The sequence below is a fragment of the Stenella coeruleoalba genome (genome assembly GCF_951394435.1).
Source record: "Stenella coeruleoalba genome assembly, chromosome: 14".
NCBI lineage: Eukaryota > Metazoa > Chordata > Mammalia > Artiodactyla > Delphinidae > Stenella > Stenella coeruleoalba.
In genome coordinates this window covers 42,483,450-42,507,383 of record NC_137160.1, presented here as the reverse complement: position 1 = coordinate 42,507,383, position 23,934 = coordinate 42,483,450, and the positions used below count along the sequence as shown (strand labels likewise).

The 23,934-nt window shown below is 39.1% G+C and overlaps 1 protein-coding gene across 1 annotated transcript in view; it reads right to left on the bottom strand.

Annotated features, from left to right (window-relative positions):
• KLHL14 (kelch like family member 14) overlaps positions 1-23,934 on the bottom strand; it is a gene marked incomplete at both ends in the record, with an annotated part of 97,548 nt that overhangs the window by 45,077 nt on the left and 28,537 nt on the right. The gene's annotated exons all lie outside the window — the stretch shown is intronic.

The window sequence follows — 23,934 nt, the reverse complement described above, 5'->3', positions numbered from 1 at the left end:
CTCAGTCATTTCTTCAATGATTATTATATGTAGTTGACACAATGGCTATAAAGAAACATAAGGCACAGTAATTCTTGCTTTCAGCCTAGGAAGGTAGACATTTATTTTATTTATTTATTTTTGTTTCATATTTAGACCTTTTAATTTTGTCTCAAATGCATTAATACAAATATTGCAAAAAAGTCTAATGTATTTTACATCCCCCACTTTTATAGATATTGTTGATTTAACTTTTTTGCTTTTAGAAGAAACTTCATAAATATATGTGGAAGATTAGAAAACACGAAGTATATATATATACCCTTTGTATATATATATATACCATGAGCTGTGTCTCATGACTGGGTTTTCTCTTTTTTTTAAATTTAATTTAATTTTATATTGGAGTATAGTTGATTTACAATGTTGTGTTAGTTTCAAGTGCACAGCAAAGTGATTCACTTATACATATATATATTCTTTTTCAAATTCCTTTCCCATTTAGGTTATTACAGAATATTGAGTAGAGTTCCCTGTGCTATACAGTAGGTCCTTGTTGATTATCTATTCTATATATGGCAGTGTGTATATGTTAATCCCAAACTCCTAATTTATCTCCCCCTCCCCAAGAAGCTAGACATTTAAACAACTACAACACAAACAAACAATAAGCTCTCTAAGGTAGGTCTGGGCAGGGAACTGTGACAACACGGAGGAGAAATCGATTCTTTATTAGAGGTGGGTCAGAAAGCACCTGCTCAGAAGGACATTTATGGACACGTTGGTGTACTGCTATGTGCTCCCTTAGCAGCCTTTACCTACTTTTATGCTGACCTAGCACATTATATAGAACTGAGTCATGTATGTTTCCTGGGAAAACTGCGGCAACCTTAATAATATGGGCCATGTCCTATTTGTATGCCAAGTTCCAAGCACAAAGCTTGAAACAGAGCAAGAGCTGCCCAATTGTATGTGCAATTCGAACTGAAGAGCATTCCATGCAGAAGAAAGGGCACGAGCAATCGCCTAGGTGTCAGAAATGCTACATCTCAGGGATCTGCATGTAGTTTGGAAAAGCTGGAGGAAAGGTGTGGGACGGGACAATGGGCATAAAGTGAATCCAGGCAGGTGGGCTTTAGAAACCCTGCTGACGGGTTGGAGCTCATCTTTTGGGAAGCTACTTTCAGGAATTTGTGAAAGATTTTATGTTAGGGATCGACAAGGTGAATTGAGATGAAGAAATAGATTAAAGTGGATACAGACGATAAAAATCACAACACTTGTTGACAAGATGAAGAAAGGACTGGAGGAGAGGGACAAGTCCGGGATGACACCTGGGTTTTCAGGTTGGGGAGATGAAGATGCCATTCACCACAATAGAGACCAACAAAGACAATGAGTTCGAAGGCAAGATAACGATTTTAAGGCCAAGTGGAGATGTTCAGGAGGCAGTTGGAAATATAGCAGTTGGTTTCAAGAGAGAGCTCTGGGATGTAAATACAGATTAGGGTTAGGGTTAGTGTTAGGATTAATGGCCCATCATGAACTGTTACAGATGCCATGCTGCAGGAAGGGAGTTCAGGATGAGAAGAGGACTCAGGGTGATGTTCTGCCAAACACTAGTACTTACAGAGTAACTAAAAAAAGAAGTATCCAGGATTACTGAGAAAACACATTTTTCACAAAGTTACATTTTCGGAGTAAGAAGATGACTTAACCAGACAGACACAATTTTCATCTAGGTGAAAGGCATATTAGAAGTACTAGAAGTACAGAACGGATGCTCTCTGGACCAGAAGTCATTGCCAAATAAACACTCCCCGATTTCAACACCAGGGCCACCAAGCTTCCTCATGTACGAACAGCGTTAATAATTGTCATGACTCTCCTCTTCCTCAAGTTCTTCCTCTTCCCCTCCTTTGGAAGCGCATGTGTTTAAAGATATCCCCTTCACATTAGTCTTATTAACTGGAAATATGGGAGAATGGTGAGATGGCACAGTGGCAGGAGGAAGAGTACAGTTGTAGAGAACAAAGCACGCTCTCTAGAGAGAAGGCTCTTTACTCCCGTGCGGGCCAGGAGTGCGCTGCTGCTCTGAGGCTGGTGATTTCTAAACCACTCTAAAAACTATACCCTCTGTTCCATGACTCTGGACACTTAGATGACATGAGGAGGCAGGGGACAACCAAAGTGGCAAAGTCACACTTAAAACCCTGCCGAGAGGAAAGCTGGGCATTTCTTAGTACAGCTGACCCTTGAACAACGCAGAGCATTCATCCAAGTGTAATTTATAGTCGGCCCTTTGTATCCGCGATTCCTCTGCATCTGGGAATTCAACCAAACACTACCGTGTAGTACTGTAATATTTACTACTGAAAATTATCCGCATGTAAGTGGATCCACGCTGTTCAAATCCACGTTGTTCAAAGGTCAACTGTAGTCTGCAGAGTGACGCACCCCTTGGGCTTTTAGAGAGGCACAGGGATGCGCCAGTTGTCTGCCAGCCCTGAAGCCCTGGTACCATAAATCATAAGAAACTGTATAGGTAAGAGGTAAACCATATATTTAAGGGATAAAAGAGAGGAAAAAAATGGCTTTCAAACTAGATTTATATTGAAGTTAATAATACTCATTAAAAATGATGCGTATTTGACATCTACATTCCCTGAGCATTTGTTCAGGCTTGACGCCTTTGAAATTTACATTTTCACCTGTTTTCTATTCACTTCAGGGAAGGGAAGGGTTCCTCTCCCCCAACCCTGACACATTTGTTTTAAATGGATTTTTAATCAAACTCTTCTTTTTCGCATGGCTGATCTTCCGCAGTCGCCGACCTGAAAATCTCTGTGTGATGAAAGTGTTAGAACGCTTAGTGCTCCAGTGGACACAAGTTTGGGGACACCTTCTCCAGAAGTCTCCTTCTGCTTTCAGATCTCAAGTACAGTGAACCCACTTGCCTGATTCACCCATTTTAAATCCACAAATACCCATCTGACCTTGCAAAACAGTGTGACTCTCCCACAGGACCCTCCCGACAATGGCTTTTCCTTCAGCATTTAGTGCCAATCAGAGGCCCCAGCTCAAACCTATGCCATCCCTCAGATATGTAGGGCCTTTTTTTGATCAGAAACAAGGCTCAAGTCTAACGCAATATGACCAACAATGACAAAAAAGAGAGAGAAATGCAACCAAAAGGAACCTGGGACCATGGAGAGAAGCAGTAAGGCAGCAGGGCAGCGCTCTGTACACAAGGAACTCACAGAACTCAACAGGGATCTACGCCATTGAAGACAGTGGTCTGAGTTCTCACCTCAAACACACTTGTGCTTTCTGCTAAAGGTGAGTCAAACCACAGATTTTCACTTCATCGCATTAATGTCTGTAAAGCATAACACTGTACCATGGAGACTGTCTTCAACGTGGCAAAGAGAATCGCAAGAAAGAAGAAAAGTCATCCATCTTTGAAAAGTCAAACCAATATTCACGGTCATTCTTACTATGGCGGATGGACTTAGGATAATACAGATTACAGGCTTGACCTGTAACTGGTGTGCAGGCCTGGTGGTACCATGTCACTATCTCCTTGCTACCTGCCTCCACTCCAGTTTACTTGGTAGTGGGCCAGTTTGACCCAGAAGAAAATATAATACAGCTCAGGTTTTAAGGAACTCTGGTAAGCCACACTAAGTATTACAGTTCCAAAGAACTGAAAATGTCTGTATTTTGACATTGTCAATCGAAGGGTTTGATGTCTAATAAAAGGTAGCTTATGAATAGCGAATGCTGGGGCTTCCCTGGTGGTGCAGTGGTTGAGAGTCCGCCTGCCGATGCAGGGGACATGGGTTTGTGCCCCAGTCTGGGAAGATCCCACATGCTGTGGAGCGGCTGGGCCCGTGAGCCATGGCCGCTGAGCCTGTGCGTCCGGAGCCTGTGCTCCGCAATGGGAGAGGCCACAACAGTGAGAGGCCCGTGTACCGCAAAAAAAAATAAAATAAAATAATGAATGCTGAGAATCTTCTGATTGCCCTGCAGATCCACTCTCCACCCCAATGAGCCTGCTTGGTTCTTCCAGGTGCTGATGCTACTGACCACATCTCAGGGCTCACATCTCAGGGCTCCCTTTTCTCTGGCTTCTGGCTGGATTTGGTTTCAGAAGACAGAGGGAAGGAGAAGAGAAAGGTTAGGGTATTTCTTTCCCTAGCTTGCTTCTGGGTCAGTGTGGGCTGCCTTCCTTGTGTGAATAAAGTGTCTATTAGATGGTCATCTCAACACAGCCCTCTGTCTCTTGTTCTGGAAACTTTTCCCTCCCCTAGCCTTTCAGCCCTAAGAGTGGTGACAGTGCCCCACTGTGTTAGCAATGAGGGACGGGGAAGGAGGTAAACTACTCCTTGAGGTGTTCTTAACCATTGCCCGCATCTCTCTAAGTAACTCACTCATAATCAAACATCTTCTGTTTCCTGTGTGATTCACCAAATGTGCTTCCGCTTTAATATGGCACCTGTGAGTTCTCACTGCCGTGTTATTTGCAATCGAGGAATTAATTATTTTTCCATTCAAAACGGTTTGAGTGAATTAAAAGCTTCTGATATATACTTTTCTAAATAATCCAGTTGGAAAAAAAATACCATGTTAAAAAGAGTTCAAATAATGTCAGTTACAGGTCAAAGAACTCCTAATAAGGTTTCATGGAATATGGCTTAATAGAAAGAACACTAAACTAAATTAGGTCAGAACCCACGGGTTTGAGTCACAGATTCATCAATTATGACATGACCTTGACAGGTCACTTAACTGCTCTGAACTTTAGTTTTCTCATATGTCAGACAGTGATAATAATGCCGGTCCTGTTTATCTCACATTGTTATTGTGGGGGACCCAGCGAATGATAGACTTGAAAGTGCCTTCCAGTTGTGAGGACTAGATAGGGATATAACCCAGAGTGGTTATGAGGATATAATTTATCCAATAAACAAGCACATAAAGTTCCATTATCCTAGAAAGCCCTCAACCCATGTCCATTCTTACCCTTAAAATCACAGCGACAAGATAAAAGCAGTGCAATGCCGAGTTTAAGAGGCAGGCCCTGAAGCCAGCTGTTTGGGTTCATTAATTGGGCTCCACCACAAACAAGCTTGGACACGCTCCTTGGTTGCCTCAACGATAAAATGGGGATAATAATGATCTCAACCTTACACTGGTACTGTGAGTATTACATGAGATAATCCGTGTAGAGCAGCGGTCCCCAACCTTTTTGGCACCAGGGACCAGTTTCATGGAAGACAATTTTTCCACAGACTGGGGTGGGGTGTGGTTTCAGGATGATTCAAGCGCATTACATTTATTGTGCACTTTATTTCTATTATTATTACACTGTACTATATAATGAAAGAATTATACAACTCACCATAATGCTGACTGGAGGCGGTGCTCAGGCAGTAATGGGAGCGGCGGGGAGCGGCTGTAAATACAGATAGAGCTTTGCTCGCTCACCTGCCGCTCACCTCCTGCTGTGTGGCCCGGTTCCTAACAGGCCACAGACAAGTGCTGGTCTGTGGCCCGGGAGCTGGAGACCCCAGGTGTAAAGCATGAAGCACAGTGTCTCACACATAGAAGTTCTCCATCTACATTAACCTCAGCCACGAGATGGAGAGAGAGCCAGGGTCAGAGAGGGCGCAGCGTCCAGCTTTTGGAGTCAAAATTTCATGCCTTGGAATATTAACTCAGATATTTACTAACTGTAAGTCTGAACAAGTTATTTAGTCTTTCTAAGCTTTAGTTTTTTAAAATATTCATCAGGATAATTATATCTGCCTTAAAATGGAATCTTGTGAGCACCAAATAAGAGGTATGTAATGTGCTTAACACAATGCTGGATACATACCTCTTACCACAGAGAGGTGTATAATGTGCTTAACACAAAATGGAATCTTGTGAGCACCAAGTAAGAGGTATATAATGTGCTTAACACAAGTTCTCAATTAAAACGGTCATTATCATTTTGATGTTGCTAAAATCAAAACTCCCCTTCCTTGTCTTTTTATCCCTTACTTCTTTTGCATGAAGAGTCCACAAAGAGGCTGGTTTACATAACAAGTATTTGCAAGTTCAAAGACAGGTAAGCAGAGAAACCTAACTACATATTTAAGGGCTGGACATACCTTTGAAAGGCTGACGTCTCAGCGCAAGCAGTGTACGACCTCCTGGAGGAGCCCGTAGCTAATGAGCCAAAGTTTAGCTACTTTTGGTACTTGCCTGTGGCCTTGGCAAGTGTGAGTTAATCTCCTGATTTAGCATTTGTCCCGTGTTTGTGGGGCATGTCCTGTGAAATAGGCAGGGGAATGGAGGTAATTAACAAAGTAAATATAATGTCTGCCCCCATGTTGCTGGCTGAGAAAGTGCTTCATTTATGTTCAGAACAGAGTCTGTCTCAAAGTTAAATATAAAGGTCACAAAATATTCCCTGAGGGTCAGTATGGCTTGTGATTTAAGGGCGTGATCTCTGGAGGGAAACGACTTGAGTTCGAATCTTGGCTTTGCTTTTTACTCCTGGTGTTAGACAAGTTATCTTACCTGTTTATGCCATGGTTCCTCCTCTATAAAATGGGAGTCATAGTAGAACTTGCATCATTGGACTGATTGTTGTGAGGATTAAATGAGCTAATATATATAAATGGCTTAGTCAGGACAATAAATGTTAGTCATGCTTACCATGATAAGTATTGTTTTATTACAAAGTGGTGTGATTCGTGAATAAAATAGACATGTCCTTAGATTAGAGGGCAAGTGTTGGCAAACTATGAATGCAGGTCATATCCAGCTCTCCACCTATTTTTATAAATAAAGCTTTATTGGAACACAGCTTCGCTTATTCATTTACTTATTGTCTATGGCTGCTTTCATGCTACATTGGTAGTTGAGTAGTTGCGATGGAGATCTTATGGCTACAAAGCCCCGAATATTTTCTATCTGGCTCTTTATGAAAAAAGTTTGCTGATTCCTGGATAGAAAACTACTATTAACATATTTTTCTCAGAAGGAAAAGTTGGCATAGAAAACATTTATTCTGGGGAAATATGTTTATAGCGTTTGCACTCTGTCAAGTGACATATTATACACCGCAAACAAGTGTAACTCAGAAGACCTTGGAAGGTACTGCTTTGTGCTCTCCCTGCCCCCATCAGTTCTGCTTAAGGAAACAACGTGCATGAGGATGATGCTACTAACCTACTTTCAGCAGAATAAATGTCCTGTTACTTTCCAGTAATGTTAATGGATATGCGCCTTTCCAGCCTCTCTTTTCAATGGGCTTCCATTATCAATAGTCATATATGCTTATACAGAGCTGGCTGGGGTGCAGCCTGTGGTTTGGGGAAAAAAATTCCCTCCATACGAACCCAGGTGAACTGTAAAGGGAATTCAAGTCTCACCCCTGGCTTTTCTCAGACCTGATAGAATCAGGCATTGGCTATCATATTTGTAAATGACTGAACTTTGTTTGGTAAAAGGAACAAAAGCTGCTTCTTAAAAAGACAAGTATTTTCTGTTTCTTTTTTTTTAAAAAAACAAACAGAATATGCCTACAAGTAATAAATGCTAGAGAGGATGTGGAGAAAAAGAAACCCCCTACACTGTTGGTGGGAATGTAAATTGGTGCAGCCACTATGGAGAACAGTATGGAAGTTCCTTAAAAAACTAAAAATAGAACTACCATATGATCCAGCAATCCTACTCCTAGGCATATATCCGGAGAAAACTCTAATTCAAAAAGACACATGCACCCCAATGTTCATAGCAGCACTATTTACAATAGCCAAGACATGGAAGCAACCTAAATGTCCATCGACAGATGAATGGATAAAGATGTGGTACATGTATACAATGGAATATTACTCAGCCACAAAAAAGAATGAAATAATTTCATTTGCAGCAACATGGATGGACCTAGAGAGTATCATTCTAAGTGAAGTAAGTCAGACAGAGAAAGACAAATATCATATGATATCACTTATATGTGGAATCTAAGAAAATGATACAAATGTACTTATCTACAAATCATAAATAGACTCACAGACATAAAAAACAAACTTATGGTTACCAAAGGGGGCAATGGGGGAGGGAGGGGTATATTAGGAGTTTGGGATTAAAATATACAGACTACTATATATAAAATTGATAACCAACAAGGACCTATAGCACAGGGAACTATACTCAATAACTTGTAATAACCTATAATGGAAAAGAATCTAAAAAAGAATCTATATAAATGTATATATGTAACTGAATCACTTTGCTCTATACCTGAAACTAACACAACATTGCAAATCAACTAGATTTCAACAAAAATTAAACAAACAAAATTTATGTTGGGGAACAGAAATTATTAACAAATGTTTCATGTTCAAAAGGATGTTGATCTCAGAAGAGGTAATGTGGTTAATTCTGTGAAAAAATTCAAAATAAAAACTTAAAAATAAAAAATTCAAAATAAAAATAAAAATTCAAAAAAAAATATTTATTTTAGTTATAAAATAAAATAAATAAAACAGAATATGGAAAATTTAAAAGTTTTCCAAAGGCCAAGAAAGGTTATTCCCTCCAATGAAACTGTTGGGTAGTGCCACACTTCTGGCTTCATCTTCTACCCACGTCCACTCAAGCTTTTCAGTTCGGGGCTGAAACTAGCTGGAGTAAGACATGGAAGATGAATCCCCAATGCTGAGATTAGCAAATGAAATGGACGTTAGAGATACACATAAATTATGAGGAACATTGTGGATTATTTTCCGAATTAGATCAGGAAACCTATTTACATGTATATGTGACAAACACAATACAGGATATCCAACCTTGCAAATTTAATAATAAGACTGAAAACAAGTAACCATTACACTTCTCCTTAATTCATCTGCACATACATCTTTTGATTATCACTCAGGTGGGGAAAATGATTTGGGTTTTTGACAAGAATAAAGACAAAAAAGATGCCTTATCATTTTTTTAAAAAATGAAAGCTCTAACGTGGAATAAGTAATTTAATGCTAGGAAATTTTATGCACACACAAAAGCAGCTACTGATATTTGGTAAAGTTAATGATTTCGGTAATGAAAAACTTCAAACAAATTTATGAATGAACAGGAAACGAAGATCTGAGATTTACCAACATACCCAGACTGAGGAATACCTCGGCATCATTAGTTCGAGATAAATCAGACGACCAACCCAAGACAGCAAGATGCACAGCTTTCCCCTCTTTAGGAAACTGAATTTTGCCACACAGCCCTTACAATTGTAATTTTTGCAAGTGAGAAGGTATACACAGAAAGCAATGGAAGGAACTGCAAGGCCCCAGGAAGTGAAAATCACCTCTTTCTAAAATAATTTCACCTAGAAATAACCCAGTATGTACCGTATTCTTTCTTCAATCTTCAATTAACAACAAAGGGGTAGTGGAAGTTTCAACAAAGAAACGTGCATATTTAGGATATTAATATATTCCATTTGTGCAGAGAATATTCCACTTTATCCTGCATAAAATGCTGAAGTCTAGTCTTGCTTCACCTTTAACTATTTCTACGATTTGCTCTCTGTCATTACTATAGTAATGAGAAACAGAAAACGGTGCAGGCTCTGGAGCTCTGTTTGGGTACTCATTTTGGCTCTGCCATTTACCATCTGTGTGACCTTGAGCAAATGACTTAATGTTTCTGTGCCTCCATTTCTGCATCTGAAGTAGAAACAATCATAGCGCCTAATACCATAGAGTGTAAATGCGAGTGAGGTGCCTAGAATGTGTGCCTTGCACACAGCAAGTGTTTAATAGCTCTTTGCTTTGTTATATTTTTTCCTGATGTGTGTCATTTGCCAACTATAGTGAGTTGAACTGTGTCCCCCAAAAAGATATGCTTAAGTTCTAACCACCAGAAGCAACCTGTGAATGTAACTTATTTGGAAATAGGGTCTTTGCAGATATAAGCAAGTTAAGATGAGGTCATACTGGATTAGGGTGGACCCTAAAGCCAGTGACAGATGTCTTTATAAGAGAAAGGAGAGGAAGATTTAGACACAGAGACACAGAGGAGTGACACAGGGAAAAAGCCCAGGTGAAGACAGGGCAGAGATTGCAGTGATGAAACTACAAACCAAAGAAGACCAAAGATTGCCAGGAGCCACCAGAAGCTAAGAAGAAGCGAGGAAGCATTATTCCCCTAGAGTCTCTGGAGGGATCATGGCCCTGCTGACACTTAGATTTTGGAATTCTAGCCTCCAGACCTGTGAGAGAATAAATTTTTATTGTTTTAAGCCATCCAGTTTTTGGTACTTTGTTATGGCAGCCCCAGGAAATGAATATAGCAGGTAACCTCGATGAAAAAGTGGGACTTCCCTGGTGGAATTCAGAGGATGCAGGTTCGATCTCTGGTTGGGGAACTAAGATCCCACATGCCTCGGGGCAACTATGCCCACACACCGCAACTACTGAGCATCCGCGCTCTGGAGCTCACACGCCACAACGTAGAGAGCCTGTGCACCACAATCAGAGAGCCTGTGTGCCGCAGTGAAAGATCCCGCATGCCGCAACTAAGACCTGACACAGCCAAATAAATAAAATAAATAAATTAAAAAAAAACCCCATAACTTCTTAAGGAGAACCTTGAACAATTAAAAAACAAAAAGTGGGGATTTCTAGGAAAGAATGAGGTGAAATCCCAGCACCTAGAAGAGAGCTCACAGGTGGTTCACTGGGTATTCTTTGAATTTAGTTATTTCATGGAGTCACCGATTTTTTTCACCTTGCTTAAAAGGGGATAGGTTTGGGCCAGCAGACAGCTCTCCTAAGTGACTGTGACCACATCACACAACTTCATCTAGAGCTGTGCTGTTGATACAGAAGCCACTTGTCACAAAGAGTTATCTAAATTTAAATTCATCAACATGAACTAAAATTAGAAATTCAGTTTCTCAGTCGTATGAGCCATATTTAAAGTGCCCTATAGCCACAGGGGGCTACCATATTGTATTGTGAAGATATAGAACATTTCCATCATTGCATAAAGTTCCATTAGACAGCATTAGATGATATTTGTACTGTAATAGGATTTATTCAGCAGGCAAGTAAAACAAGCAGACAGTTCGTGTAGAAAAAAGCAAGTGCTGTATTCTTATAATACGGGTAAGCAACTCCATTTTTTAAGCAAAAAAGAAAAAGTGAATATGGAATAATTGATACTTGGACAGCTGCTCACAGGAGGTCTCACTTGTTGAATGGCCTATTGTTTTCTTCTTAAGGTCACCTACACCACTGCTTTTCTGTAATTTGGACAAAGGATATTGTATTCAGTTTTTGTAGACTGAAAATTAGTACCACAGAAAACTAGCCTATGTCCGATGCCAGGCATCACTATGGAAAATATGGCTTACTTTACCTGCATCTGGTTGAGATACACCTCGTATAGAATCGGTTAATTTTTTGGTCCCTTAATACTGTGAAGGAGGTAAATGCTACAAAGTGACAAATGAGATCAAGAAATCTGTGAGCTACAATCTCTCTCCTCCTCTTCAGATCTAATCATATAGATGAATAAATTGCTATAAAAAATACCAAAAATAAAACTAAAAACAGTGACTGAACCATTTTTTTAATCTCATGTACTCTGTGCTCAAGTAGCAAGAAATTTAATTCCAGTCCAACCAGTCTCCTGTGATTTTTTTTTTCCCCTTTCATCTAAGATATTTTTAATGCTCAGAGGTGTTATAATAGAAAAGCATGTATTTTTGCCTGGTTTATACCCATCATCCTTACCATTACAACAAGACAAAAGCATTAAAGTAAAATTAATCATGTCAAAAGATTTTAGCAAAAACAAGTGAGACCATGCGTAAAGCATCGCTTTGTCTAGTGTGAAGTCACGCTCTGATTAAAAACATATAATGAAAGTGAAAGTGATACATCATTGCCTTAGCAGTAGGATTTTCTGAAAGTGCTTTGTGGTTCTCAACATAAAAATGTGGCAAGATTTTCGTCTTTGAAACTCACAATGATTATTGTTCTAGCTGAATAACTGGAATTCAATCTTAAAATTTTTTCTTTAAAGAAATTAAGACTTAACGACCAAATAAGGCATGTCAGTGGGATTAATAATTAGCACACACTGCAAGCAGTAGTTTGCCTTGACATCCAGACACAGAGATAAGAAAGTATCTGCTCAACGCTCCCCTTTTACAAAACCATCTTTAATGCTAGCTAAATACAGACAGGCCCTTCAGGTATCTTCTATGAAGCATAACTGTTTGCTTCATTGAAAGCAATATCATTAATAAATACTAAGGTATGGTCATAGTATGATCATTCCCCAGTAATGGAGTCATTTTTTATATGATACACAAAACCAAAAATTCTAACTGGCCAGATAGTCACAAAATATAGATTTAGTTCCTTGACGCCACCATAGAGTCATGTTGTGAGTCTGAAAAGGAAGTTTGCTTATTTGCACTCTGCCTTAATTACTCCTTTATTTTGATGGAGTTATTTGCATATAATAATCACTGCCCTAGGTTTTCATTTTTTTGTTGTTGTAATTTTGAAAGTCATTTCAATTCCTTTTTTATCATCTCTCTCAATGATAAAAACCATTCTGTTCTATGGGAATTATGTGTATGTATATGATTTATATCTATATTTGTTTTTGTATAACTATATTAGAGATGCATACTAGTTGACATATAATGAACAGTAGAACTAGTAAAAATTACATCAACTAGGACATATTTAAACTATTTGAGTCCAAATTAGAAAAATTTCCTCTCAAATGCATTATAATAATATTTGGAGTGTACTTTAAAACTTTTCCTTTAACGTAGAGGCATCTAATCTTCTGTGAATAAAGATCAGTCCCGACAATAATGTCACATTGATAGAGGAAGAGATAGAAAGACGCATGGAGCAGCTATGACCTCTGACTGATAACTGCTCATAGGAGGAGTGAGAATACTTTGCATGAAGAGTGAACCAAATATTTGTTGAACGTAAGGGTGCACTGTTGTAATCATTAGGGCTATTGAACAAATATTTTGATTATCCTTCTGAGAGCTTGGGAGGGTTGCATTTCTCCACCTACTTTGAAGTTAGGTGTGGCCATGTGATTTGTTTTTGCCAATAGAATATGTTAATTCAGGCCAGAAGCTTAAGGAGTCAGTATGAAATTTTTCTATGCTCTGCCTTGGCAACCGGAATAAGGCAAATCGTGGAATTTCCATCAATCTGAGTACCAGAGGAGGAGAAATGGAATACAGACCTAGGTAACTTACCATAGACAAGTGACATGAAAAGAAATAAATCTTTACTTATATAAGCCACTAAGATTTGGGGATTGTTGTTATGACTGCCTAACCTAGCCTAGCCTCTAAAAGATATAGGCGTTGGTTCTAAGAGGGCCCAGGGGCTGATGACAAGGAAACTGATGCTGGAAGGTGGAAAGATGGAAGTGCGCGTTATGGTATGGAAAACCACTAGGTAAAAACTGTTGTTTGCTTTTACTTGGATGGTTCATCAGTTATTTAATAAACTTCCACCTCCAAGGGAAGAGGTCTGAAAACAGAATGTTGATAGTGTGTATTGGTTGCTGTTGGCTGTGCTTGGCAAGATCTGCAAAGAAGAGGTGATCTCACAAAAAACATCGGCCTATTTATACGTAGGAGTGAAAGAAATAGTCTCAACATCTAGGAGCGTGCAGCATTGGAAGAAGCAATGTTTTTCAGTCTCATCTGGGAAAAGATGAAAAGAATTTTGAGCAAAAAAGGTAAATTAAAACTCAGCTTCTGAGGGCTGGGATGAATTGGGAGATTGGGCTTGACATATCCACACTATTAATGTTATGTATAAAATAGATGACTCATGAGAACTTACTGTATTGCACAGGGAACTCTAGTCAGTGCTCTGTGGTGACCTAAATGGGAAGGAAATCTGAAAAAGAGGGGATATATGTATACGTATAGCTGATTCACTTTGCTGTACAGTAGAAACTAACACAACATTGTAAAGCAACTATGCTCCAATAAAAATTTAAAAACACAACTCAGCTTCTGTCCGTCAACAGAGGAATGGATAAAGAAGATATGGTACATATATACAATGGAATATTACTCAGCCATCAAAAAGAACAAAATAATGCCATTTGCAGCAACATGGATGGACCTAGAGACTGTCATACTGAGTGAAGTAAGTCAGACAGAGAAAGACAAATAACCTATGATATTGCTTATAGTGGAATCTAAATAAGGGGTACAAATGAACTTACCTACAAAACAGAAACAGAGTTATAGATGTAGAAAACAAACTTATGGTTACCAGAGGGTAAGGGTGGGGAGGGACAAATTGGGAGATTGGGATTGACATATACACACTACTATATATAAGATAGATAACTAATAAGCACCTACTGTATAGCACAGGGAACTCTACTCAATACTCTGTAATGGCCTACATGGGAAAAGAATCTAAAAAAGAGTAGATATATGTATAACTGATTCACTTTGCTGTACACCTGAAACTAACACAACATTGTAAATCAACTATACTCCAATAAAAATTAAAAAAAAAACTCAGCTTACTGACAAAGAAAATTAAAAGTACGGCTTTTGGAGTTCAGAGTTTTTGAGCACGAGTCACCAGTTCTCCTTGCTTGGTCCTCCAATAAACCTTTCTCTGCTCCGAACTCCAAAAACAAACAGAAAAAGTATTGCTTTCATAGTAATTTTACCACCTTAGAGTATCTTAGAAGAAAGTTTCAATGAAAGGAGAGACACCGAGTAAACTCTTGTAACCCAGGGAAAAGAGTAAAAAGGGAGCTTTCCCAGCAGAGCCAGGTAGATAGACAAATATATAGAGTATTAGGGAGGGAGAGAAAAGAGAGAGAGAGAGAAGAGAAAAATGGCTATAAGAAAACAAAGGAAAAAGCAATATAAGAAGTATATCAGAAAAGTGCATATGGTCACTGGCCATGGAGTAGATGGAAATATAAATATAAGAAGACAGCTAAGTGTTTTAGAGGATGAATTACCAAAAGATTCACCAGTCTGGACTACAAGAGCCTGTGACAATTAGAGACTTAAAATAACCCTTGTCCCCTAAATGTCTTAGACATGAAGTGTACTTAGAAAACTCTTCCACTCCTAGGAAGTGTACAATCCTCAGGTTCACTTTAGATAAGGAAGATAATGAAAAAAGAAGAATCTTCCGAACAGTGGAACCATGGCCATGGAGAACAAAGGCTGATGAGCAGAATTAGGGAGGACTCTTATCAGGGAACACAACTTTGGATAGGCACCCTTCCAAATGCCTATTTGGTGGGGTTGCTAAATTGCTATGCTGTTTCTAAATTAAAGAGTTTGCCGAGTTCATACTGTCCCTAATCTATCACTGTGCATTTTGTGTTAGGGAGCCAGATAATTTGTCTCTTTATTTGGTTTCCAGATCAAGAGGAGTCTCCAATGAACCCTGTGACTGAGCAGAAATGACAAATGTCATTTTTAATTGCCAGTGCAAGACGCTTGCAGCTCATTTCTCCCCCTGCTGTGCCGATGGTAGAAATACCTGTTAAGGTAGAGCCTCATATGCCTGGATCCCTGAATGACTCAGACATCCTCTGCCAACCTGTGCTGGCATGTAGCATGAGTTAGAACTAAGTTTTTTGTTGGTTTAAGATTTTGGAGTTGTTTGTTACCACAGCATAATCTAGCCCATCCCAACTGATACACATAGCTTCATGCTAGAAATAGAAATTTCATCCTGAGTCAAAAGTGTGTCTTCTTCAGATGGCCAAGAGGCACATGAAAAGATGCTCAATATTGCTAATTATTAGAGAAATGCACTACAATGAGGTACCACCTCACACTGGTCAGGATGGCCATCATTAAATGTCTACAAATAATAAATACTGAAGAGGGTGTGGAGAAAAGGGAACCCTCCTACACTGTTGGTAGGAATGTAGGTTGTTGCAGCCACTATGGAAAACAGTATGGAGGTTCCTAAAAAAGTAAAAATGGAGTTGCCGTATGATCCAGCAATCCCACTCCTGGGCATATACGCAGACAAAACTATAATTAAAAAATATACATGCACCCCTATGTTCATAGCAGCACTATTTACAATAGCCAAGACAGGGAAACAACCTAAATGTCCATCAACAAATGAATGAATAAAGAAGATGTGGTATATATATACAATGGAATACTGCTCAGCCATAAAAAGAATGAAATAATGCTATTTGCAGCAACATAGATGGACCTAGAGATTATCATACTAAGTGAAGTAAGTCAGAAAGAGAAAGACAAATACCATATGATATCACTTACATGTGAAATCTAAAATACAATACAAATGAACATATTTATGAAACAGAAACAGACTCACAGACATAGAGAACAGACTTGTGGTTGCCGAAAAGGAGGTGGGTGAGTAGGGATGGATTGGGAGTGTGGGATTAGCAGGTGTGAACTATTATATATTGGATGGATAAACAACAAGGTCCTACTGTATAGCACAGGGAACTATATTCAATATCCTGTAATAAACCATAATGGAAAAGAATATGAAAAAGAATATATGTATAACTGAGTCACTTTGCTGTACAGCAGAAATTAACACAACAGTGTAAATCAACTATACTTCAATAAAATTTAAAAATATATATGTAATTAGATTAAAAAATAAAATGTATAACTGTTACAAAAAGAAAAAAAAAGTGTGTCTCCTTCCTCAAACCTTTGATGATAGGAGCAGAAGACAAGATTCACTTCTTTTTGGTTATAAAACAATACAAAATGGAGTCAAATAGAATAAAAATGTATCAAGGGGCTTCCCTGGTGGCACAGTGGTTAAGAATCCGCCAGCCAATGCAGGGGACACGGGTTTGAGCCCTGGTCCAGGAAGATCCCACATGCCGTGTACCAATTAAGCCCGTGCGCCACAACTACTGAGCCTGCGCTCTAGAGCCCGGGCCACAACTACTGAAGCCCGCATGCCTAGAGCCTGTGCTCTGCAACAAGAGAAGCTGCTGCAGAGAGAAGGCTGCGCACCGCAACGAAGAGTAGCCCCCGCTCGCCGCAACTAGAGAAAAGCCCACATGCAGCAATGAAGACCCAACATAACCAAAAATAAAATAAATTAAATAAACAAAATTTAAAAAATGTATAAGGAAACAACTATATTACAGATGCTGAGCCCAGAATTTTATTGTATTATTTTATTTAATTTTCACAATAAATCTAAGAGGTGAGTATAATTATATTCACAGTGCAGATGACAAGGATCAGAGACGAAGCAGCATGACCAAAGGCTCACGGTCAACAATGTCTGGGGGTACATTTCCATTTAGACGTGTCTGTCCTGAGAGATGTTGCTCTGTGTGTGTGTGTGTGTGTGTGTGTGTGTGTGTGTGTGTGTGTGTGTGTAGTTTCATTTTTGCCACTGCTTCCAAGGCAGATTTAAAATGTCAAGAAATCTTCATTGAATTATGGCTTGTCAGTAATCTTCCATGCAAATTTCATCACTTACACGTCTTAATTTGCAGTTTAGTTCATAAACCAATATTATATTCTTGACCTCTAGGAATAGGATATTTATTCAATTAACCTGTACTAGTTCTACTCTCTGAACGTGGAACTAATCCAAGTGCATTGGATCCATTTAGATTTTCATGGGTGCAATGGGTCGGCACAGATTAAATCCCATTCATCTGCTTGGAGTCTTGACTAACAGCACTTGTTGGTGAGACAGACTGGTGTGGTACGTGAGGTAGCACTGTTTGAGAGAAACACAGAGACCAGTGTTCTATTCCTCGTCCTGCCACTAAATCATCATGGGACTCTGGGTACGACACCTCTGCTCTTTCAGTCATTTAAAGTAAAAACCAAAATTGTGAATGTGCCATAGAAGTGCTTCCGTGGTCTGGTTCCTGCTGATGTCTTTAGCCATATGTCATATCTTTCTCCCCCTCACTCTTTGAGTTCAGTCATGCACCTTCTTCCTACGGGGTCTTAGGACTTACTTTTAACTAACCTGAAGCAATCGTCCCTCGTATCTTTACCTGAGCTACCTCTGTCTCATCCTTCAGATCTCAGCTCAAGTGTCACTTCTTTGGTGATATCGTCCATGACTCCTACACTAGATCTGGTCTCTCCATTACACGACTTTATATATTTTATACCCTTCCTTCAGAGCACCATCACATTTTGCTATTCTATACTGCTATCCGGAATTATTTACTAATGCTGACTCCCCCACTAAACTCTAAGCTTGGTGAACACATGATGCTATTTGCTTTGACTCATCATTGTTTCTTCTGTATCTCGGATAATGCCTGCTACATAGAAGGTATCACTTATATTTGTTAAATGAATGAAATTAATGTGTAAAATGAGAGGGTTGGGTAAGAAGATCATTTAATCTTTCAGTGCTCACATTCAACGGTTTGCTGGACTTCGCCTGCAATTTGCCTAGGATTGACACAGAGCAAATCCAAGCAACCCGTATCACTCACACCTCCTTCACGCCAGATTCAGTAGCAAATACCACAGCTGGGGTGTAAAGAAGGCCTCAGAATTATTGGTACCCATGCTGTTCTCTGGAGAAAAAGCATTTGCCGTATTCAAGGGAGGTACATATAAACAAGAAATACAGTCAACTGGTCTTTCTAGTCACCCAACTTACTTGAAATACAGTATATGGAGTGACCACCACACATTTTTTAGAAAAAAATCTATGAAAAATACACTAATGCACCGGTGCATGAATACACAGAAGCAAATAATTCAAAATATATAGCAATGTGCAGCCATGGATACCAAATTAGAATTGAGCTCATTGAAGGTAAAATTAGATGCTAACATATTTTAAAAGTCCAAACACAATTCTCTCTCTTTCTTCTTTGTCCAATGTCCTGGAAACAATTACTCCATGAATTGAAATTCAAAGTTCCAAGCTAAGAGAGAAGAACTGTCATGCTATTTTTTAAAACCTTTAGATCACTGTGTTTTCACTAAAAATAAAAATGAGAGGGGTATGTCTACTCTCAATTCTTAATTCTTGAATCTATCTTAGGAATTCCTTGAAACGGTCCCCTACAATAGGGCTCTTGGTTATTGTATTGCTCCAGCCCCACCACATACCTCCCCAACCTCAGGCTCTCCTATAGATACATAAATTCATTTCAGTTTCTAGAAGGCACCAAGTCTCTCTTGCCTTTTGCCACTCCCAGTACTGGACCCTTTTATTAAAATACTTTATCACCCACCTCTTTGCATCAATAATTCCTACCCGTTTTTTCCAGCTTTACAGAAGGTCACTTTTAGGAAAGCCTCCCGAACCTCCCACGTTTAGATGAAGGGCCCTTTTTGTGCTCCCATAGCAGCCCAGCTTCCCCTGTCTATCCCTCAGCACACTCTTACTGTCATTGCTTCCTCTGGTTCTTGGAAGGAGAGATGATCACATTCTACTTTACCACCCAACACAGAGTGGGTATGCAATAACTGCTTGCTACATAAAGGAATAAGGTCTGTAGTTAAGTCTAAATTCTTCCCAGGCATTTTGAGTCATTCTGGAAGCACATAGTTGTTTTCTGAGGTTCTCCTGCAACGAGAAGCGCACTGTCTACAGACCCTACCTATCTGTCTAGAAATTAAATTAAGTTAAACAATTTGTGGGTTTTGGTTCCTGGTAATAAAGATCATATGAATAGAGGAAACCTACAGGTATAAAACCCTCAATTAAGCTTACTTTTTATTTCTTTCAAAACAAATTATAAGAAATGATTGTTTTCGACTAACTTGCCTTTCCTCTCAATATAACCTCAAAGAACGGAAATGAACTGAAATCAAGAAACAGAGGACCAAGAAAAAAGTCTGATCAAAACTGTCAATGTCGGGCTTCGCAGTGGTTGAGAGTCCGCCTGCCGATGCAGGGGACACGGGTTAGCGCCCCGGTCCGGGGAGATCCCACATGCCGTGCAGTGGCTGGGCCCGTGAGCCATGGCCACTGAGCCTGCGCGTCCGGAGCCTGTGCTCCGCAACGGGAGAGGCCACAACAGTGAGAGGCCCATGTACCGCAAAAAAAAAAAAAAACCAAACAAACAAAAAAAACTGTCAATGTGCAGGTTTATTATTCCCTGAATAACCAGCAATTAAACCATTCTCCATTGCTCAATTATCAGATAAACATCAAATCTATATTTATCTTTTGGAACTGAAGTTCAATGTCTTAGATAAGATGTGTTTTCTCAGTAGTCTTTCTTCAACATTTATGGAAAGTATATTTTTTTTAAAAAAATGAAGAGTCCACCAGCCTCTGATCTTTGTGACTCTCCTAAAAGAAATCGATGATGCCCAGCCCCGGGACCGTTCCTGTGTGGTGGATGGGATCAAGTTCACGGTCCTCCATGAACCAGAGAAGACAACCCAGGAAACCTCTGCACAATGGTTTCTTTTATTTTCTACGAATGAAGAAATCCAAGTCCCCAAATCCTTGCACTACCAAGCAAAGAACAGAATTGTAAATTGAAAGGAAGAGGAAAAAAGGCATTTCCCCCTCCCTCTAATGAATGGAACTGCAAGTGGCCAAAAGAAGGAACACACCTTTCTAACCTAGCTCTTCTAGTTTTTATTCTAACCTTATTAAAGGGAACTCCTCAGCAGCACATGGAGAGATAAATCTATATTTTGAAATCCCTTTTCCTGGTATTGCTCACAGAAAACAATAAGAAGCATCTAATAAGTAGACTCTCTTATCTGAAATGTAGGTAAAAGGAAGTCAATTTCCGGGAAACACGTGGTCAGTGGGGAACCCAAATAGAATAGACAGCCCCTCTGTACTGTCTCCTGGGAAGGAAGGTAAGCTGCTTCCACATGAGGACTTCATAAAAACTTTGATGTGTCAGTCATATGCTATGAAAGTACATAGTAGCCATGGGAACTGTTTTGTTTGATCTTTAAACGAAGGATTTAGGACCTGCAAAGTGCAAGAGGCATGCTTTTTGCATTGGCCATTTTAGTATTCATGTCTCCTGTACTGCTTCCTAATAGGTTAAGAATGAAATGGAAGACTGCGTGCAGGAGTGAGAAATGCAAGAAAAGCAGTACTGTAAAATAAAAATGAACAAAAGTGCATTTCAACTTCCCTTTCATTATTAACAGTCAAGAGAACAACGCCAACACTTAACATTTCACATTTACAAAAGGACCTACCGTCATTTTTACAGGGTATTTCTCAGTACTTTGCTGATAGAGGCTGGGGAATCTGTTACTATTCTTAATATTAATTCTATAATGTTAAATAAGTGATTTTTTTTCCAAAGAGGAGGATAAAAATGAAGGTTGTGTTAGTATGTTACTAAGTCTTTTCAGTGAAAATAATCATCCCCTTTGCTGTCTGGGTAGACCAAGCCACTGGTTAGTTGACTGTTGAATTCTGTTTTCTTTATGTTAGGTAGAATCATTTTTTCACTTCCACTCACCTCCACTCCATTCAATTTCTTGTTATTTGTGGACCCTTTATATAGTGTTTCTAAAACATAAATAACATAACAGAATAAGAGCTAAAGAAAATTATGACTGACTTTCCTTTTAATTCTTCTTGGTTTTATTACATGTGTAAGTGGTGTGACACCCATAAGTGGGCAGCTGTGCTTCTGCCCGTGGATGGCACCCTTCTAAAAGCAGCACGTCTGTGAGACAGGCTGGAAAATATTTGCTCAAGCCAAGTGGGTAAAGGATTCTAAGATTCAGAGGCTCTAGCTCATCTCAGGTTTTCGGTTTTTGCTGGTTAGCTTATTTGTTAGTTTTTATGGAGAGAGTCATTCAGTAAATGAACAGACGCCACACCAGAAACTGTCTGCTAGCATTAATTGTCATCCTCAACTCCCTGCCAATTAGCTTGGCAGTTCTTTGGGGTCAAAAAAAAAAAAAAAAAATGACCGTGGAAAGCTCTGCAATCCCTAATGTTTCATTGGATTTGGAGAGAATTTGGATACTTTCTTATTCCAATAAGAAACATTTCTTCATTTATTATTAGGTGGGCTAAAGAGTGTGGAAATTGATCAGTTACCGGACTTATTTATTCAGTTTAGCCAAATAAGATGCCTTAATTAAAAAATACAAACCAGCAGCAGAAATCATCCAAATAAACTGTCTATATTTCTCCAATAAACCTAAAAAATATGCTTTCACTCGGGACCATGTAGTCACAGCCCAGCAAGTAATAAACTCTATTTTTTAAAGTACAAGCCAAGTGAAATGAAGAGTACAAGTAGAGTAGACATTTATTTCAAAGCTGTGAGCTGCCTGAGTACAGAAAAACGATTCAAGATCTTTGCAAATGTTCCCATTATTTGAACTTTTCTATACATTAATGTCTTTATTTCCTTCCATTTCAAATCTGATGAATGGAGTCAACAGAAACCCATCTATCTTTACTTCTTAGTCTGCAGATGACTACATTCAACATATAAAAACTAGAGAAAGTGGTCTCCCTACTGAAGCAGTGGGTCTTTGTGTTGTGTCTGTTAAAATGTAATTTGTCTCCCCTCTTCCTGGAGAGCTTGAGTTGACTGAGGCCTCCAAGGTATAAAGGTACATACAGTTCTTACGCTAATATTGGTAACAGTGTTACAACAATAGCAATAGTATCTGCAATTCACTGAGTTCCTGCTATGTGCTAGATGATTTACAAACACAATTTTATTTTAAAAATACTCAAAGGATGCTATAGAATGAAGAAACCATGACTCAGGACATGTATATGACTTGCTCAAGGTCACAGATGTGGGGTCGAACCCAGGTCTGACCGACTCAACTTCATGCTTTCTTACTACATCTTGCTAAGGAAAGAGTTACATCAGGCAATATGAAAAATTGAAGTAGGGTGACCCTATGTTCCAGTCTATACCCGTTGCCCCAGCATAATTAACAGATCCCCATTTCATGCTCTAAAGTCTCCTAGGTTGAACAATAAATTAGATGATCACCCTGTCTCTGAACAAGGCTTGAATTGAGCCTAAGACTTTTCTTAGGTATTGTTCATAATGCTTTAATTAATCTTTTTGCCTTTAACGTAGGGCTTCAAACCACTAGAAAATTGGACCTTGCCTGATGTATTTGGGAGAAGAGATGGATTTGTGAGTGAATATCATTTATCGCTTGGGTGTAATATCTCCCTGCCCCTTGGCCTCTGTTCCTCTGTCATCTCCCATCAAGAATCTCTTGTTCTTCCTCTTTCCTCTCTCCTCCTCCCCGTATCCATGTCTACTTCTGTGTAGGCTTTCTCTATTGATCAAGTGTCAGAAAATTGATTCTTTGGTTTTACTTTAGCTTGAGTTTCTGACGAATCTTGAAAATACAGCTTGCTCAACTCATTCAGATGTTTAAACCACTATGAACGGTATTTTTGTCAAAAAGAGAATGAAAATCATTTGAAGGCATCTCTAACTTATTTTTCTTCCTTCCTAATCTGGCTTCTACTCTCCGTCACTTTGTTACTACAACCAGAGTGTATAGGTGTCCGGGGAGTTTTCTCATTGCAGTTCCTGGACGACGCTACTGCAGGTTTTGCTGGGGTAAGCCAGCTCCAAAATGTATTATTTCAAGCACCACCTCACATGTCTTTGCTCCTTTCCTGAATTTATGGGCAAACTGTTGTCCTGTTTGTGTTATTTTAAAGGGCTTTCAGTAAGAGGAGAGGAAATGACTTTTTAAAAAATCTGCTAAAATATATAACTGCTTAAAAGACACATGCAATAAGAAAATCTAACTTTCACTTTTGTCAGTTTTAAATGTATGGCTTTGATTTATGGATCAAAATTGCTCACTTATTATTTTATCTATATAGCTCTGGGCAATTTTGACAGTTAAAATTTAGTTTTATTGACCAGTGCAGCCACGGTGTCCACAAGGGGACCGGTGCACACAGTCCC